The sequence below is a fragment of the Diabrotica virgifera genome, chromosome 8, assembly GCF_917563875.1.
Source record: "Diabrotica virgifera virgifera chromosome 8, PGI_DIABVI_V3a".
Lineage (NCBI taxonomy): Eukaryota > Metazoa > Arthropoda > Insecta > Coleoptera > Chrysomelidae > Diabrotica > Diabrotica virgifera.
The window spans coordinates 50,052,683-50,073,171 of NC_065450.1; the positions used below are offsets into that span (position 1 = coordinate 50,052,683).

At 33.3% G+C, this 20,489-nt stretch overlaps 1 protein-coding gene across 1 annotated transcript in view; it reads right to left on the reverse strand.

Annotated features, from left to right (window-relative positions):
• The window catches only part of LOC126889985 (UNC93-like protein), a 398,517-nt gene extending 378,739 nt beyond the window's left edge, over positions 1–19,778 (reverse strand). Inside the window, exon 1 of the mRNA XM_050658779.1 lies at positions 19,536–19,778. The gene's annotated coding sequence lies outside the window, so the exon portion shown is untranslated. The remainder of the gene's footprint in view (positions 1–19,535) is intronic.
• Positions 19,779–20,489: the final 711 nt, after the last annotated feature.

The window sequence follows — 20,489 nt, forward strand, 5'->3', positions numbered from 1 at the left end:
GTAGAATAGATAACTTTTTGGCCCAATCGAAAATCTCTATTCGTTTAAGAGATATAGCTTGGCTAAATTAGTCTGGGACACCCTGTATATTGGCAAAAAAAATTTAATTCATATACCCATGTTAGAAATTTTATTTAGAAAATTAGTTTAGGGACCGTTCAAGTATTACGTAACGCAGGTTGGGGGGGGGGGTGTCAAAAATCTTCAAAAATTGCGTTACGCAATAGTTAAACTCCCATTAGAGTGCGTTACGTAGGGGGAGAAGAGTCAAAAATCGCGTTACGTAATACTTGAACGATCCCTTATATTAAATGGCAAATACTTTTGTTTCGCAACAAGAAATAAAAAACAGATGGCCATAAACAAAAAACCAGAAATAAAAATTATATGTTAAAAAGGAACTTATCAAACCTCTCGGGATTCTGGGGTGTCGGGAGTTTGGCCGTCGGGATTGTGGTTGTCGGGATTTTGGCTGTCGGGATTTTGGCTGTCGGGATTTTGGGGTAGACCCATTTAGAAAATACATTGAAACTTCCCCAAAGGAAGTAGCAACCTAGCGCTAACGGTATGTACTGTGTTGCCTATTATCGGTATTACTCTGTGAATAATTTTATAACTAGAAAATTTTAACTACAATTCAAATGTCGCCCACCTACAACATTTAAATGATTAATATGTAAAACAGTACTTTAGATGGTCCAACATATTATGTTAACATAATTAAATAAGGTTTTATTACAACCATTGTTTTCATATTAAACTAAGTACAATGGAAACTACCAGTTTTAATACCTTAAGCATATTGTTTGGTCCAAGAATGTCGGTATTTATATGTAATTAGATGTACTTCCAAATTTACCTAATATACTAAGAGGCGGGATAGGTGAAATTTACCAATCATTTTAGGCACCGTAAAAGTCTACAACTTAAATAGTAGAACCTAAAAGAAAACGTATGAGCACTATGCCGTCACTTTTTAGGGAGACATGTATCGACAGTGGCGCATCAAATTTTCCACTTATGGAAGAGATAAATATATTAAAAGGTGCCCACCTTCACTCTCTTATTTCATTTTTTTTTCATTTTTTAAAGTTGAATGTGATTAAAAAATAAGACACAGCGCAATTTTAACATCAAAAAGGTCATTTTTCATTTTTTTAGGTGGGCTTCAATCAATTTTAAGATTTCAAAAAATTCACACACATAGTTCAGGAGTTTACAAAACATGTCTATTTTTATAGACTCGTAGATTGAGTGTACATAATATCAAAAAAAAATTTGGAAAAAAGCGTATAACTTGCAGGTCTCTTTTTTTATTTTGTGAATTTTATCAAACACTATATTTTTTATTTTTTTCAGATTTTTGCGTAAGGTTCGCCACCTTTAAGGAAATCGGAGCAAAATGCAAAATTTTGACACATGGCAAAATTTTCAATGTGTTTTAAATGTACTCATTTTTTTCGAATCCTGAGAAAACTAATACCTAAGTACTTTTGAAAAATTTAAATGCAGAATGAAAGACTACTTTATTGCCGAGGGCCGAAAGTCAGTTAGAATAAATAAAAAGTTTCTTTTGAATGAAATATTTGCAATTAAAAATCTCATTAAATTTTCTCTTTTATTTTCACCCTTTAACTTATTAAAATAAGCATTATAGAAGTTTTCAGGGACTTTCAGCCCTCGGTATTAATGTAATCTTTCATTCTGTGTTTAAATTTTTTAAAAATATTTATGAGTTTTCTTAGGATTCGAAAAAAAATGAATACATTTAAAACACATTTTGCTCCGTTGCCCTTAAAGATCCGATAATCTGCTTTTTAGGGATTTTTGGAGGTTTGAATGTTTTTCTACTAGTTTTGAATATTCTAAAGTACTCAGTTGATTTAATCTATTTTAAAGTTTATAAAATAGGGAAAATCGACAAGAGCCGAAAAGCCCCTAAATAAACCGTTTTTCGGATTTTTGAAGGTGGCGAGCCTTACGGAAAAATCGAAAAAAAAAATTATAAATACAGTGTTTGAGAAAATACACATAAACAAATCGATGTGCGGCCATCTCAAAAAAAATTATAAAGACCTGGCTTAAGAACATGAAGGATTAGTTTGAGTGCAGTAATGTAAATTATAGGCATATATTATGTATATATTTATGTTTGTATATTCCTAGAAAATTGTCCGTTGAGGTCATTACTGCGATTTGGTTATTTAAAAACTACACGAGCAACACGATAGGTGATAAAAAAGCTATAAATGTTCAGAGGTAAACAATTTGACATGACTCAATAAAGTAGTTTCTATTAGTCACCGAGAGATAAATCCTAAATAATAAATTTAATGTGCATTGTAGAAAAAAGGAAACAATATCGGTAGTACTGCCATAATTTAGTTCAGAGAAATAAGGAAAAAAAATTAGGGCACTCGTGGGAGTGCCGACAGAAGTGAAAACTTCTTACGAAGCAAGCCCCTTCGGGTACACACTCTATCCCTAATCCAGCCATTATAACTTCAGTCGGACTTAAACGCAATTCAACCTATAGTATATAAATTACTAATATCTGCCGTCTCGATAACGATCGCGAGTTCAATGCAAAGGGATATGAGGGAATTCTACAATTTACAATTCACGTCCCATCTGCTCAGCGCGGTAAAGTTCCAACTTTAAATTGTAGAATTCCCTCATCTTCCTTAGTCTCAGCATCCGTATGGCTTGCAAATTGTAGAAGCCTCGGAGATGTAACCAGAGAAGGTTCCCATTGTTTTCATTCTGGTGGGATGTAGAATAACATTATGTTGTTTTATATGCTATTGCCTTTTGTCTTTTTGCTAGCAGTTGCCGCTAGGGCATCTATGCCATTTCGTTCGTTGCAATCCGGGACTGCACGCTGGGGTTTGTTTTGGTTGGATCAGAGAGAGCAGCATATGTGTCTCCTGATAAGAGACTAGTAAGTTTCGAAACCGGCAGAGGTGCTTGCTGCACTCTCTGATTGGATTAGAATATGGTTCGGCTGTATTTTCGTTTTGCAACGAAATTGAAAAGGGTTATTCATTTTTTATTTAATTTGTTTATCCCAAATTAATTTTTTTGCAACACTATACAATCGAAATGGCTCCGTTTTGTTAATCATTTAGGCTGTTATTTTGTATATTTGATCGCTGTATAATGACACAATGTTGCCAAATCATAATTTAAATAGGTACTATCTATCTATTTTGGTTTTTCTAATTCTTAATGCAGTGTACATAAAATATGTTAACATAAATATTTCACAGTGCGACATATTTCTTTTTAGAAAAGAAAGTTGTTACCCGACAAGCTAATTCTGGGTAATTCCAAATCCGATTCTAATCTCTTCTTAATGATTCCATGAATCGGTCTATCTACCAGCCTTGCGATATCCAATATTGGACATAGGCCTCCCCTTCGCTCCTCCATATTTCTCTATCCTTAGCCATGTGGATCCATTTTGAGCCGGCTTGGTGTTTTAGGTCATCTACCCATCTCATCTGTGGTCTCCTTCTCTTTCGTTTGTATGTCCATGGTCTCCACTCTATAATAATTTTATTCCATAAAATCATGAATCGGTACTTTTACCTTAATCTTTTTGTTTGTTTATATTCTCTGGGTATTTTCTGGGTAATTCCAATTCCGATTCTGATCTCTTCTTAATGATTCCACGAATAGGTACTTTTACTTTAATCTTTTTATCTAACAAAAAACACTGAAAACGTTTGTTTTCTATACTTCCACAACATTTATGTGACTACAGCTGTTTCGGCAGAGTGCCTTTCTCAAGTGATTAAGATTACTATGGGTTTTCCCTTTTTAAAGTCTTTAACCCAAGAGGTTGAGGAGTGGGGAGCTGTTTGTCTCGAGTATTGTCTCGAGCTGTATTTTTCAATTTATTAATTTCCATAGATTCTAATAAAGATAGCTTAAGGCCTTTATTTTGAATATGCAGAATTTGAAACTGTTCATTAAAATAATGATTATGATCTAGAAGGTGAAGTGCGTATGTAGAAGTGTCTGTTTTTCTATTGTTGAAAGCCCTTTTGTGTTCTGCTATCTGTTTTTAAAATGTTCTGCCAGTTTGACTGATGTAAGTTTTCGAACAGTCACCACAAGTTAGTTTGTAAACACCACTCTGTAGTTGTTTTCTCTTTCGGCTCTTATTGTTCTTAATATATTTGCTTAAGTTGTTGTTAGTTCTGAAAGCTGGTGTTATTTCTTTCTTTTTTATGTATCTGGCTATTTTTGTTGTTATTTTGCCAGTATATGTGATAAAGCAGAAGGTACTGGGTTCTTTCTGTGGTGGTGGATATACCAATTTCAGGGCTTTCTTATGGAGTTTTTGGTTTAAAATGTTGTTAATTGTTTGTTCGTTATAGCCATTGTTTACTGCTATTTGTTTAATGATGTTCAGTTCTATCTCGAATCTCGAAGTTATTTTTTAACATGGGAATTTCTGTCAGTCTATGTATTATACTATGGTAGGCTGCTAATTTGGGTTGTGTAGGATGGGATGATGAATTGTATATAGTTGTGTCAGTATGGGTAGATTTATGATATACACATATACTGGCAACATAACAACAAAAATAGCCAGACACATAAAAAAGAAAGGAATAACACCAGCTTTCAGAACTAACTACAACTTAAGCAAATATATTAAGAACAATAAGAGCCGAAATTGAAAACAACTACAGAGTGGTGTTTACAAACTAACTTGTGGTGACTGTCCGAAAACTTACATCGGTCAAACTGGCAGAATATTTGACACACGGATAGCAGAACCCAAAAGGGCTTTCAACAATAGAAAAACAGACACTTCTACACACGCACTTCACCTTCTAGATCATAATCATTCTTTTAATGAACAGTTTCAAATTCTGCATATTCAAAATAAAGGCCTTAAGCTATCTTTATTAGAATCTATGAAAATTAATAAATTGAAAAATACAGATATAATTCTGAATGACCAACTCGAGACAAACAGCTCCCCACTCCTCAACCTCTTCAGTTAAAGACTTTAAAAATGCAAACCCATAGTAATCTAAATCACTTGAGAAAGGCACTCTGCCGAAACAGCTGTAGTCACATAGTTATAATAAATTTTGTGGAAGTATAGAAAACAAACGTTTTCAGTGTTTTATTGTTAGATAAAATGAACTTCCATCAAGTAACGGTCGAATCCATCAATTACTTAATTTTGTATTTTATATTATCTTTGTTTGTTTATATTATCTTTTGTATATTGTGTTAATGGGCTAAATGTTGTATAAATACTTGAAAGTTTATTAGTTCTTGCATCAGTCAGTTTGTCTATTTCAAGCTTGTCAGTTCGTCGATTTCAAGATTAAATTGTGTTTAAGTCATAACATCCGAAGTAATGGAATCAACGATAAGTGTCAGTCATAAGGGCAAACGTTTACTATCAATTGATGTTACATTCGGTTTTTTACATTACACAAAAATTTACAAAGGGACGAAGATGTGGCAACGTCTCAACTTCACATAAAGATTAAAAGCATGTAATTTATTTAGAGCTTGGGAGGCAATTCGTATGTGACCATTTTAGCGACAGGTAAGAAACCCTTCTTCGGGAGGCATTTCATATGCGCCCAGTGGCAACCCCGGTTTTTAGGCATAGTAGGCATTATTTAACAAAATATATAACTGGAAAATCCCTTAAATATATATTATATAACTGGTATAAAGTTGACCTTCATAAGTATAGCAAAAAAATGAAATGCAAAACATGCGAAGACTACACAATAATTAGCTTAATGAGCTATTTAATTGTAACGTTTATAGAAGTGATAGTATACTGCGATATATATACAAAAATGCGAACAATAAGAAGTGCAATGGGCACAATTTGGAATCCGCGGTGCCATAGGTATCCGAGAGGTTCTTTTGGCTGCACAATTGCTTAAACAGGGGTCCAGGCATGTATATCTATCTACTATGATGTGTATATTTGTTTTATGGGCTAAAAAAAGGAATTTGAAAGAATAGAACATGATAAGCTCATAACAATAATAAGCTCTGGAAAAGGCGGTCAGGGATGCCCGAATAGACAACAGAGGAAATATTTTTAGTAAATCATCCCAAATTTTGGCATATGCAGATGGCGTGGACCTAGTTGCCCGCACAACACGCAAGCTAGAAGAAATGTATACCACCTTCTCAAATGCCTCAAAAAATGTGGGCCTGCAAGTAAACGAGGAGAAAACTAAGATGATGGCATCAACACCCAACAATAGAGCCAGAAACATCGGTCACCAATTCAAAGTTGATAACTCTACCTTTGAAGTGGTGGACATCGGTCACCAATTCACAGTTGATAACTCTACCTTTGAAGTGGTGGACAAATTCACATACTTAGGCTCCCTGATCACCAAGGAAAATCCTAGCAAACAAATGCTATTTTGGACTGAGTAGACATATGAGAAGCAGAAACTTAAGCCAAAAAACAAAAATAATCATATACAAAACCCTTATACAAAAAGTGTTGACATATGGATCAGAGGCATGGACCATCTCCAAGGCAGATGAAAACCTTTTGCTTATATTTGAACGAAGGATACTGAGAGGAATATTCGGTGGTATCTGTGATAATGGTGTTTGGAGGAGGAGGTACAACTACGAGGTATACCACAGATATAAACAAAAATTTGGTGGTAAAGATGTAGTGTCTCTTATAAAAATAGGACGACTAAGATGAGCAGGACATCTAGCAAGATCACAGCAGAACAACCCTCATAGAAGAATCCTTATGTCACAACCTGTGCGAAGTAGAAATAGGGGTAGGCCAAAACTCAGATATAAGGATGGTGTAGATGAGGATGGGAGAAAAATAGGCACAGCAAACTGGCAACGGTTGGCAATGGATAGGACTGACTGGAGTAATAGACTTGGGAAGGTCAAGGCTCTTTCGTAGGGCTGTAGCACCATTGATGATGATGAAACTCATAAGCATCTTGAAAGAAGCGGGCTTAGATGATAGAGATTTGAGAATCATATATTATAATTTATATTACAAACAAATTGACATATATTATACACATGGAGGTCACCAAACGACAATAAGAACATAAGAACAGCAATTAAATAAATTATAATTATCGGCAACAGAAGACAGAGAAATTCTATATCATCAAAAATTTATCCAGGATCGGACAAATCCTCCAATCAAAACACAAGTCTGTAAAGAGCACTAGCTCCCAGAAAATCATAGATACAAGGCGGCATAAGACAACACATATGCAAAAACGAAATTTAAAATAAACGAGAACTCAAGAAAAGTCAAAGAAGATAATGAGAAAACTCTAGCTATTGACCAGAAATGAGGAAAGTTGTTACCATTGTGACAGTTAGTACAATTTCATGATAGATGTTGTTTAGAGTCTACATTAAAAACAAACCAGCAAAATATGGAATTAAGATCTGATGCAGATCATTATCCCAGATGTTGTACCGATTATTGTAAGAATTCACAAGTGTATTTGGGGAAACAAGGAAATACTCCGGAACGCGAGCAAGGAAGAAGAGTAGTTTTAAATTTGGTTTCTATTTTGGGCTCTGGTCCGGCAATTACCATAGATAATTTTTTCACTTCTTTGGAATTACATGCAGAAAGAATAAAACGTGCATAATAACACATATTATAATGCCACAAAGGGTTTTGTAGATACAGTCGACAGGTTAATTGCCGAATAAACCTGCAATAGACAATCCAAAAGGTAGCCAGCTACTTTGTTTATGAACATTATTGACTTTTCAGCAGTAAATGCTTTCGTAATGTGAGATCATCTCAACCTCTCAGCTGAATGAAAATGTCAATAATCTGACAAAAGAAGGAAGTTTTTGTTAGAGTTAGGCAAAAAGCTTTTAGAGTCACACTGAAAAAGAAGAGTAAGCTATCCAACAATATTATCTCTTCTAACCAACAAAACAAAAGAAAGTATTAACCAGATATTTAAAGAGCTGGAAGATCATTACAACGTAGAAGAAGCCGTGGAAGAATCGACTTTACCACAACCAAAAAGAAAAGGAAGGTGTCATAATTATTGCCCAAGGCAAAGAAACCAAATTTTTTGAGTAGTATGAACATCAATATTAATAATCTATCCGCTGTGAGCTCGTACGTAGAGGGGATATTTACAAATTCTCGAGCGCCAGTAGTGGCAAGTCTGTAAACGTTTACCGGAAATTTAACATAAATGTCAAAGTGATTAATGTAAAATTAAAATTAAAAACATTAATTATAAAAAATATTAGTTGGTCAAAGCTGTGGTATATATTTTTACCTTAAATATACTGACGTTTTAAATACTGAATTTAAGTTTTTTTAATGTTCCGTAATATGTAATTATAATTTAATCTAAAAATCTTAGCGCCATCTACACGATAATTGTGAAAGTATCCGAAGTAAGAAATTCATATTTTATCAATAGAACGTCAAAATGATTAGCAAAATCTTAAAAAAATCGAGTAAAATTTGATTAATTTTTTGCGTTGTAAATGTTAAGCGATAACAATTAAATAATAAATTTAAAAATTACCGGTGAAAGATAATTCCAGTAATCCGCTAGGAGCGCCACCAGCGAAGCTCAGAGCGTATATGTTTCCTACAGCCGATTTTGATGATATACATAGTTATAAACAAATGAAGATCAAAAAACGGTAAATTTTCGCTTTTTTCGTCTATAACCAAAACGTTAAGCATTTTAAACAAATTTGAGAGTAAGAAACTCATAAATTGTATAAAAAACTTCAATATGGCGTTCGCTGAATATGTCTATCCTTATTGGTTGCTTAGAAAATTGCATAATAATTCATACATTTTGAGTTTTTATAAATATTCATAACTTATGTAAAAATTAACTTAGAACCTTCTTATTACACGGAATGCCGAGACTTCTAGTGCTTAAAGCATACCCTAAATTTCAAAGCAATTGGTAAAATAGTTTAAAAGTTATTTAATTTGTTTATCCCAAATTCATTTTTTTGCAACACTTTCAAGTCAGAAAATGATGAGGTTACAGTAATACTTCGGACAGTTTATGAAAGAAGAACATTTATTCTATTAACTTAATTAAAAAAAAATGAGAAAAAGTAATTTTAAACAGTGTAAAATTATTTTGCAAAAACATGTCAATTTTTTGCTTACTTGTAAACAATTAGAATAACTTCTTAACCGTTACCCGCAGAAAAATTATTTTGTCATATTTAGAAAGACTGAATGTTTATACATATTTAGAAAGAAAATCAATTGACCTAGGACAATTAGGGACGAAGTTAGCCCCCCTTTTTTAATTTACATGTTCTTTGCAAAATAATTTTGCAATATTTAGGATTATGTTTTGTCATTTTTTTAATTAAATTAATAGTCTAAATATTCTTCTTTCATAAACTATCCAAAGTATTACTGTAACTTCATAATTTTCTGACTTGTGTTGCAAAAAAATAGAGTTTAGGAAAATCAAATTAAATAACTTTTAAACTATTTTACCAATTGCTTTGAAATTTAGGGTATGATTTAAGCACCAGAAGTCTCAGCGTTCCGTGTAATAAGAACTAAGTTAATTTTTACATAAGTTATGAATATTTATAAAAACTCAAAATTTATGATTTTTTGCAATTTTCTAAGCAACCAATAAGCAGGGCCCCCGCAAGGCTGATTGGCGCCCGCGTGCGGGATATATTTTAGCGCCCTTTAAATCTACTATACAGTGTGAATGGGGAGGAACGCACCAAACTTTAAGACTGTATAATATTCGTAAAATCATAAAAAATAAATAAATAAAATAATAACAAAAAATAACTCATACGTTGTTATTCGATTTTCATTTGTTTCCGAGATACGGGGTGTTAAAATTTTAATTACAAACTGACGATTTATTTATTGCTCTAAAACCGGTTAAGATGTGCAAATGAAATTTGGTGTGTTTTAAGACATAGTTGGTGCACATGTTTTGACACACAATTAAGAATTTTATATTCACCATTGGCGCGCGTACGGGTAATAGTCTAAAATTTTTGAAACGAAAAAAATAGTACGCCACTGAGATATTTCAAATTAAAAATTTATTTTTGAATTCTCTGTTCAATTTCTGACAAACAATCTATCTTCATGTTTTCATACGACGCTTCATTTTCATACAAAAAAAAAATATCTTAACGCTTACAAAGTATTCGAAATAAGTCAGTTTCTACATGTTCAATATATGTAGAAACTTCGTCGAAAACTTTGTAAGCGTTAAGATATTTTATTTTTTGCATGAAAACGAAGCCTCGCATGAAAAAAAAGGGAAGATAGATTTTTTGTCACAAATTGAACGAGGAATTCAAGATTTTTAATTTGAAATATTTCAGTGGCGTACCATTTTTATCTTTAAAAAATTTCAGACTATTACCCGTACGCGCGCCAATGGTGAATACAAAATTCTTAAATGTATGTCAAAACATGCGCAATAACTATGTCTTAAAACCCACCAAATTTCATTTCGATACCTCAACTGGTTTTAGAGCAATAAATAAATCGTCAGTTTGTAAGAATAATTTTAACACCCCGTATCTCGGAAACAAATGAAAATCGAATAACAACATATGAGTTATTTTTGATTATTTTTACTTATATTATACAGTCTTAAAGTTTGGTGCGTTTCTCCCCACTCACCCTGTATAAAACTAATAAATATTTTTGAAAAATTTAAACCCAGAATGAAATACTACATTATTACTGAGGCCGAAAGTCCCTGAAAACTTCTATAATGTTTATTTTAGTAAGCTATAGGGGTGAAAATAAAAGAGCAAATTTAGTGTGATTTTTAATAATTGCAAATATTTAATTCAAAACAATTTTTTTATTTATTTTAAGGGACTGTCGGCCCTCGGCAATAACGTTATCTTTCATTCTGCGTTTAATTTTTTTAAAAATACTTATTAGTTTTCTCAGGATTAAAAAAAAATGAATGCATTTAAAACACATTGAAAATTTTGACAGGCGACATTTTGCGCTTTCCCCTTAAATTTTTTGCAACATTAATGAAGCACCCTGCATATTAAATTAAGAATATACATTTAAGTAAATAAACAATAATATTTTGTCATTTCAAAGTTTTCAAACAAATTTTATACAGGGTGTCTACATAACTAGGAACTATATTATGGGAAACTGTTTTATTATTAATTTTACGAGAAAAAGTTATTCTTCATAAAAAGTTCTGCATTGTCTAGAACTCATAATGCAACCATCAAATATCAAATTTTATGAATCTTATACGAGGTATGTCAAAAAATATGAATTTCGGTCAAGAGCAAAGTACGTTTAGTTTTCACAATATTGAAAAGTTGTTATGAAAAGTTGTTCAGCATTAAAAACTATGTCTCTATATGCAATTACATCCTTCTAATTGAAATATATTGTGATCTAGAAAGGCATTTTACTTTTGATCGAAACTCATACTTTTTTACATATATCTCATATAAAATTGAAAAAATTTGATAGGATTTAGTCACCCGTTTATGACTTTTCAAGTTGGGTTGTTCTTTAGTAGTATTAAATTCGGCAATTTGTGGCAGGTTGTTATTCGAAAGATATTTAGGCTCAAAATGTGATTTCCTTCTAACAGACGGGGTGTTAGTGTTTGTGCACAGTTCTTCATTACACATAATGTTCCCCAGTTCGTCAAAAAACAACAAGTAAGGGAATAAAGACCCTGAGAAAACTCTTTTAAATAGTTTGATGATGTAGAAGACGACATAAGCGAAGTGGAATCAATTTGTGATGAAAATGTTGCCACTGACTACCATTGCTACACTGTACTAACTATAGTACCTGTCAGTTTTTTTGTTTTAACCTTTTTTTAAAATTTTTTTTATTTTCAATTTTTATTACTCTTTGTTTAACTCAATTATAAATTTTTATTAGGATCCTTTTATTTGTTTAATTTTTATCACACATTTTTTCGGGAGTAAAAAGGTACACAAACAATTCTTTCATTCTTGTTATAATGTTTTTTATTTTAATAAATACAGAAAAACTAGATTAATTACTGTGTCTTTTAGATAATCAATACTTTCAGTAAGTCATCGAGATATTTTTTTGCATTAAAATATTTAACAAAAACAAAAATTACCACTAAAATGCTAAACCCGTCTGTCAGGCGGTTAGTTAGTGTTTACGTCATTTGATTTAAGATGTTAGTACTTATGGGTTAAAATAAATATTTCTTATTTACCAAACCTTCGGTTTGGCGCCCCTTTGGGGTTACGCCCGCGTGCGCCGCACGCGTTGCACGCCCGGTTACGGGGGCCCTGCCAATAAGGATAGACATTTTCAGCGAAGGCCATACTGAAGTTTTTTATACGATTTATGAGTTTCTTACTCTCAAATTTGTTTAAAATGCTTAACTTTTTGGTAATAGACGAAAAAAAGTGAAAATTTACAATTTTTTAATCTTCATTTGTTTATAACTATGTATATCATAAAAATCGGCTGCAGGAAACATATAGGTTATTATTATAGATGTCCATACTACTCAAAAAATTTGGTTTCGGCCTGGAGGGGTTGTGTCACCAACAGGATATTTTTTTCCCTTATTTCTCTGAATTATAATATTGTGTGTCCATCACACAGCAAGAAAGTTAAAATGTGTAATAAATGTGGAAGTTGTTTTAGGTCTGGATCCTGCGTATGAAAAAAAAGTTGATTAATAGCAAGCTGAAAATTTGTTAATAGCTTAAGTTTGTCTAGTCGGACAAACTTTGATATATGGGAACACTGGAACAGGGGAAGTTTTAATTGTGGAACAGGTTAAAAATTTGGAACGGTCAGACCACGAAAACGGCACATGTATTTTGTCCGACAGAACAGACTTAAACTCTCCGAACACAGATTACACTCTCATGCAAAAATCAGACTGCTATTTATCACGAAATGGGCGGTTTAATGAGTGGAACATGTAGAATATGTCAAATGACAGGAATTATGACAGGTGATAAATAGCAGTCTGATTTTTGCATGAGAGTTTAATCTCTGTTTGGAGAGTTTAAGTTTATTCTGTCGGACAAAATAAATGTGCCGTTTTCGTGGTCTGACCGTTCCAAATTTTTAACCTGTTCCACAATTAAAACTGCCCCTGTTCCAGTGATCCCATATACCAAAGTTTATCCGACTAGACACCCTTAAGCTATTAACAAATTTTCGGCTTGCTAGTAATCAACTTTTTTTTCATACGCATCCAGACCTATTTTGTTTATTTAAAATTTTTTGAATAAAATTATATTTCTTAATAATTAAATATTATTTCTAGTAATAATTGATAAAAACGTCATAAAATAGAACCATGTAGAAAACCCTATGTTTCACTATTATATTTTTTTCTATAACCGTGTTAAAAATGCAATTTTTAGCACTCCATACGAGCGTTAAAAATGCTACTTTAAGGCACTAGTGCTTTAAAATATTTTTAAGGCACTGCAGTTCGTATTGACCGTATACGGTCTGAGCTTCGCTGGTGTCGCTCCTAGCGGTTACTAATTCAACTTTCACCGGTAATTTTTAAATTTATTAATTAATTGTTATCGCTTAATATTTACAACGCAAAAAAGTAATTAAATTGTAATCGATTTTTTTAAGATTTTGCTAATCATTTTGACGTTCTATTGATAAAATATGAATTTCTTAGTTTGGATACTTTCACAATTATCGTGTAGATGGCGCTAAGATTAATTTATAATTATATATTACGGAACATTAAAAAAACTTAAATTCAGTATTTAAAACGTAAGTATATTTAAGGTAAAAATATATACCACAACTTTGACCAACTAATATTTTTTATAATTAATGTTTTTAATTTTAATTTTAAATTAATCACTTTGACATATATGTCAAAATTTCCAGTAAACGTTTACATACTTGTCACTACTGGCGCTCGCGACTTTGTAAATATCCCCTCTACGTACGAGCTCACAGCAGGAAATTTTGATGTAATGTCAAAAAAATATAAAAATGGAATGTCAGTCAAGTTCAAGTAAAAGTTTTTGTAGATATTGTCCTGTAATTACGTTTGTAGAAAAAATAATGTATGATATGCGTGTTAAAAAGTACATTTTTAAGGCACTCATGTGAATTGCAGAACTCGCTATCGCTCATTCTGCAAACTTTCACATGCGTGCCTTAAACGTGTACTTTTAACACTTTTATCATAAATAACTATTAAAACTATCTGAATACTTTTGTTTTAACTACAAATCGTTAAAAATTTCTAAAAGAAGTTTACCATTTTCAGGTAATTTGTTTATTATCATGAATCCGCGCGAAGTGCAGGTGCGAAAAGATATTTATTAACAAAGACTTTTGAAAAAACAAATTTTTAACAAGTATAAAGGAATAGGTCTGGATCCCGCGTATGAAAAAAAAGTAGATTAATAGCAAGCTAAAAATTTGTTAATAGTTTCAGTGTGTCTAGTTGGACAAACGGTCAGACCACGAAAACGGCACATGTATTTTGTCCGACAGAACAGACTTAAACTCTCCGAACAGAGATTAAACTCTCATGCAAAAATCAGACTGCTTTTTATCACCAAATGGACATTTTAATGAGTGGAAAATGTAGAATGTCAAATGACAGGAATTATGACGGGTGATAAATAGCAGTCTGATTTTTGCATGAGAGTTTAATCTCGGTTCGGTGAGTTTAAGTCTGTTCTGTCAGACAAAATAAATGTGCCGTTTTCGTGGTCTGACCGTTCCAAATTTTTAACCTGTTCCACAATTAAAACTGCCAGTGTTCCAGTGTTCCCTTATATCAAAGTTTATCCGACTAGACACCCTTAAGCTATTAACAAATTTTCAGCTTGCTATTAATCAACTTTTTTTTCATACGCGGGATCCAGACCTAGAAAGGAAAATATAGAATTTTTAGTTTTTGTTTAAAAATTTGTATATGTCACTTTTACTTACTAAATGCAGTCTTTAAATCCAATATCACCAAATTTATAGAACGCGAATAAAACTTAAGACAAAAATAATAATAATTATGGTCTTTTATCTAACATATAAATAAACAAGCGGACTAAAAATCACAGATCACTACGGATAATAAAGTTTTTTCTTTCCACGTTTCATATAAATATGTTTTGCAGTTTTAAGACATGAACTAGCAGTAATAGACCAGGGCATTGAGCACAAAATAAAAATTTTTTAAATACAGCACCTAGAGACTTGCAGTTTTTTGCATTATGTTCAGGATGACGTCAGGAAAAAAGTCTACTATTCAAAAATGGGTGGAAATGCATAACTGCACTGTAAAGTGCATAAAATGCATCCAAAATTGCATAAATATAAAAATAAAGTGAAAATCAGTATACTACGGAACAAAATTTATTATTATGGGGGTTTTTGGGGTCACTGAATACGATTACGCCATCAGAACTGACCTCCGGATCACCTGGTGCCCAAGGTCACGGCAAGAGACGTCATCTTCTGGAGTTTCGATGGTGTTCGGCATTAAATCAATGCAAACGGATTACTCGCGAGTTTTAGGGGTCCCTAAATACGAATATGCCATCAGAATTGACCTCCGCAGTACCTGGTGCCCAGGGTCGTTACTAAGGCACATCATCTTCTGGAGTTTCGAGGGAATTCGGCACTTAATTGATGCAACTGGACTATTCGGGGGATTTTTGAGGTGGTTAAACACGAATACGAATATGCCATCAGAAGAGACTTCTGGATCACCTGGTGCCCAAAGTCACTGCAAGATACGTCATCTTTTGGAGTTTCGAGAGATTTCGGTATCAAATTGATGCAAACGACTTACTTACGGGTTTTTGAGGTCGCTAAACACGAATATGCCATCAGAATTGGCCTCCGGGTTACCTGGTGCCCAGGGTCGCTAATAAGTCACGTCATCTTCTGGGGTTTCGAGAGTTTTCGGCATTTAATTGATGCAAATGGATTACTCACGGGTTTTTAGTGTCGCTAAACACGAATATGTCATCAGAATTGACCTTCGTAGTACCTGGTGCCCAGGATCGCTACAAAGGCACGTCATCTTCTAGAGTTTCGAGGGCTTTCGGTATCAAATTGATGTAAACGGATTACTTACGGGATCTTGAGGTCACTAAACACAAATATGCTATCGAAACCGACTCCCTGTGCACCTGGAGCCCAAGCTCACAGCAAGGGTCGTCCTGTTCTGGAGTTTCAGAAATTTCGGCATTAAATTGATAAAAGTGGATTACTCGGGGGGTTTTTAAGTCGTTAAACACGAATATCCCATCAGAATAGACCACTGGATCACCTGCTGCCCAAGGTCACTGCAAGGGACGTCATCTTCTGGAGTTTCTAGGGCTTTCGGTATTAAATTGATGCAAACGGATTACGGTGCAAAGGTTTGTCATGATGGCATCTTCGTGTTTAACCACCTCAAAATCCCCCCGAGTAGTCCAGTTACACCAATTTAGTGCCAAAATCCCTCCAAACTCCAGAAGATGACGTGCCTTTGTAGCGACCCTGAGCACCAGGTACTACGAAGGTCAATTCTGATGACATATTCGTGTTTAGCGACACCAAAAACCCGTGAGTAATCCATTTGCATCAATTAAATGCCGAAAACCCTCGAAACCCCAGAAGATGACGTGACTTATTAGCGACCCTGGGCACCAGGTACCCCGGAGGCCAATTCTGATGACATATTCGTGTTTAGCGACCTCAAAAACCCGTAAGTAATCCGTTTGCATCAATTTGATACCGAAATCCCTCAAACCCCAGAAGATGACGTCTCTTGCAGTGGCCTTGGGCGCCAGGTTATCCAGAGGTCTGTTCTGATGGCATATTCGTGTTTAACCACCTCAAAAACCCCCCGAATAGTCCAATTGCATCAATTTAGTGCCGAAATCCCTCGAAACTCCAGAAGATGATGTGCCTTAGTAACGACCCTGGGCACCAGGTACTGAGGAGGTCAATTCTGATGGCATATTTGTATTTAGGGACCCCTTAAACCCGCGAGTAATCCATTTGCATCGATTTAATGCCGAAAACCATCGAAACTCCAGAAGATGACGTCTCTTGCCGTGACCTTGGGCACCAGGTGATCCGGAGGTCAGTTCTGATGGCGTAATCGTATTCAGTGGCCCCAAAAACCCCCAAACAATAAATTTTGTTCCTTAGTATACTGATCTGGACTTTATTTTTATATTTATGCAATTTTGGATGCATTTTATGCACTTTACAGTGGAATTATGCATTTCCACCCATTTTTGAATAGTAGACTTTTTTCCTGGCGTCATCCTGAACATAATACAAAAAACTGCAAGTCTCTAGGTGCTGTATTTAAAAAATTATTTATTCGGGTGTTTTTAATGCTAAATGCCCTGGTCTATAAAAACCGAGAACATCGCGAACAAATAATAATTATATGTTGTGTACGTGTACCCTATCAAAACTTGCAATTTAGGTGATACGGACACGACTGTCTGTGGTAATTGAATGTTAAAAAAAGTATATTAAAGACCAGCTCCTACCAACAAAGTAAAAATATATTTTACAAACACACCATTGCTCCATAGGAACAGTATATCATAGGATCGATAGGAACAGGAGACCCTCTCTCCTATATACTGTTCAATCTGGCTCTGGAAAAAGTAATACGTATGTCACAAATCACAACCAACGGTCCAATATAAGTTTGTATAACAAATCAATGCAAATCCTTGCCTTTCCTTATGATACCAATATTGTTGGGAGAACGAAAAACGCTCTAGGAGAGGCGTATGTAGCACTAAAAGAATCAGCTACAAAAATGGGTTTAATATACAAACACCAACAAAAAAATACATGAAAATAACATGCAAGTAATATTCTATGGACACTCGTTATAAAAAATTACGTTGTGGCTAAAGATTATAAACCAAGGCCCGAATCAGAACAAAAAAAAAATACGTCATCGGAGCAGTTAACGAATTTTGGTGCTAGGAATCTGGGAGTGCTCGTTAACACTAAAAATAACACTACCGCAAAGATGGCAGCAGCACTATAGCAGACGGCACTACAGCAAAAATGGCACGTCCAACAGGTGCTATGTTGGCCTCAATATACTTCTTTGCAAACGTCTATCCAGAAAACCCTATCTCCAAAAATTGGATATCTCAAAACATGTAAAATTATTTTGGACATGTTATGAGAGCAGACACAGAAAACACGAAAATTCTTATTATCTAAGGAAAGGTAGAAAGAAGACCGAAGATTACGAGATCTTCGACAACATGGAAGGTCCAAATTACCGGAATATACAAAAGACCTATGCATGAGTTAAAATAATTGACCAGAGACAGAGAGTTTTGGAGAAGAAATAATACACCCAGTCCTAAGTCCTAACGTATGGTTCAAAAACCTGGACTCTAACAAAAAGTACTGAAACCATGTTAGGATTGTTTGAAACAAAAGTGCTAGCCGAATCCATGTCGAATTGAATGACAATGGAGTGTGGAGAAGACGATACAACTTTGAACTTTACAGGATATACCAGGAACCAGATAGCGTAAAATACATTAAGGTAGGACGTCAGGTTGAGCATGTAATGCAGATGGAGCAGAATGACCTAGCTAGAAAAACCTAGACCAAGGTTTACGTTCTAGGAGACCTAGAAAGAAGGCTAGAATCCACATAGGGTTATAAAAGCAGAATAATGATAATACTGATTTTTACTGTATTTTACTTTACTTTTACTATTTAATGATTTTAAGGGGAAAGGCGCAAAATGTCGCCTGTAAAAATTTTCAATGTGTTTTAAATGTATTTATTTTTTTCGAATCCTGGGAAAACTAATAAATATTTTTGAAAAATTTAAACGCAGAATGAAAGATTACGTTATTACCGAGGGCCGAAAGTCCCTTAGAATAAATAAAAAGTTTACTTTGAATGAGATATTTGAAATTAAAAATCGCACTGAATTTTCTCTTTTATTTTCACCCCTGTAACTTATTAAAATTAACATTATAGAAGTTTTCAGGGACTTTCGGCCTTCAGTAATAAAGTAATCATTCATTCTGAGTTTAAATGTTTCAAAAATATTTATTAGTTTTCTCATCATTCGAAAAAAAATGAATACATTTAAAACACATTAAAAATTTTGACAGGAGACATTTTACGCCTTTCCTTTTAAAGATTATTAGAAAAAAGGAAATTTACAAGTTTTGGATTTGTATATTTGGTTTCTTATTTTGACTATTGTACTTCTAAATTCAACAAAAAAGTTGGTACGTGATGTGAAAAGAGACCTAAAGTTTATGATTTATTGTATGGTTTCTGTTAAATCGAAGTGATATATGTATATGTGTCTTCGAAAAATAAATCAAAACCTACTGACTACAAAATAGAATAATTTTTTTTAAAAATACTAAAAAATATTTATCAAGAAAAACCAATTTGTAACACGTATAGGAAAAAATATAGTATAAAATTATTTATTTACTAATTTTTAGTTTTCGTTTAAAAAAATGGTATAAGGACTTTTACTTACCAAATTCAGTCTTTTAATCCAATATCACCAAATTTAAAGAACGCGAATAAAACTTAAGACACAAATATGGTCTGGTATCTAAAATATAAATAAACAAGCGGACTAAAAATCACTGAACACTATGTATAATAAAATTTCTTCTTTCCACGTTTCATATATGTTTTACAGTATTAAGACATGAACTACTAGTAGTAAAAACCGAGAACATCGCGAACAAAAATTTATATGTTGTGTACCCTATCAAAACTTGCAATTTAGGTGATAAGGACACGACTGTCTGTGGTAATTGAATGTTAAAAAGGTATATTAAAGACCAGCACCTACTCGTACCAACAAATATAAAAAGCTACTTTACAAAAACTATTCCTCGGTAGGAATGTTTATATGTGAGTCTATATACTTAAATTTTGATTTGGTTACTCACTAGACAGGTATACTAACGAAAATTTGTATCTCTAAAGCGTATTCGTTAGTCCAGTAGTTATATAGCATTAATAAATGAATTATTAAAAATATTTTACGAAAATAAGACATTAACGAAACTATTTTTTCTAAACTTAAAACTACAAACTATACAGTAACCGCCATGCTACTGGACACATGGGTGCATTTAGGTAATACATTCCTGGACCCTTTATTTGTTGCATTGTTTACTGTTATGTCTAGTGACGTCTAGAAGGTCAGAAAATGTGTAGAAACCAATATAAACATAGAAAGTTGATAGATTATTATAGATCAGCTGTATTTGTTGTTTTTATAGTTGTATTATAGTTATAGTCTGTTCGCTAAACTCAGACGCAACTGGCTAGATATTTTAGTCGGTAATTTTGACAATTTTAGTAAAATTGGCAAAAAATAATTACTAAATAGTTAATAATTACTAATTAGTTAGTAATTTTGCCAATTTTTGCAAAATTGATAAAAAACAAAAAAATTACCGACTAAAATATCTAG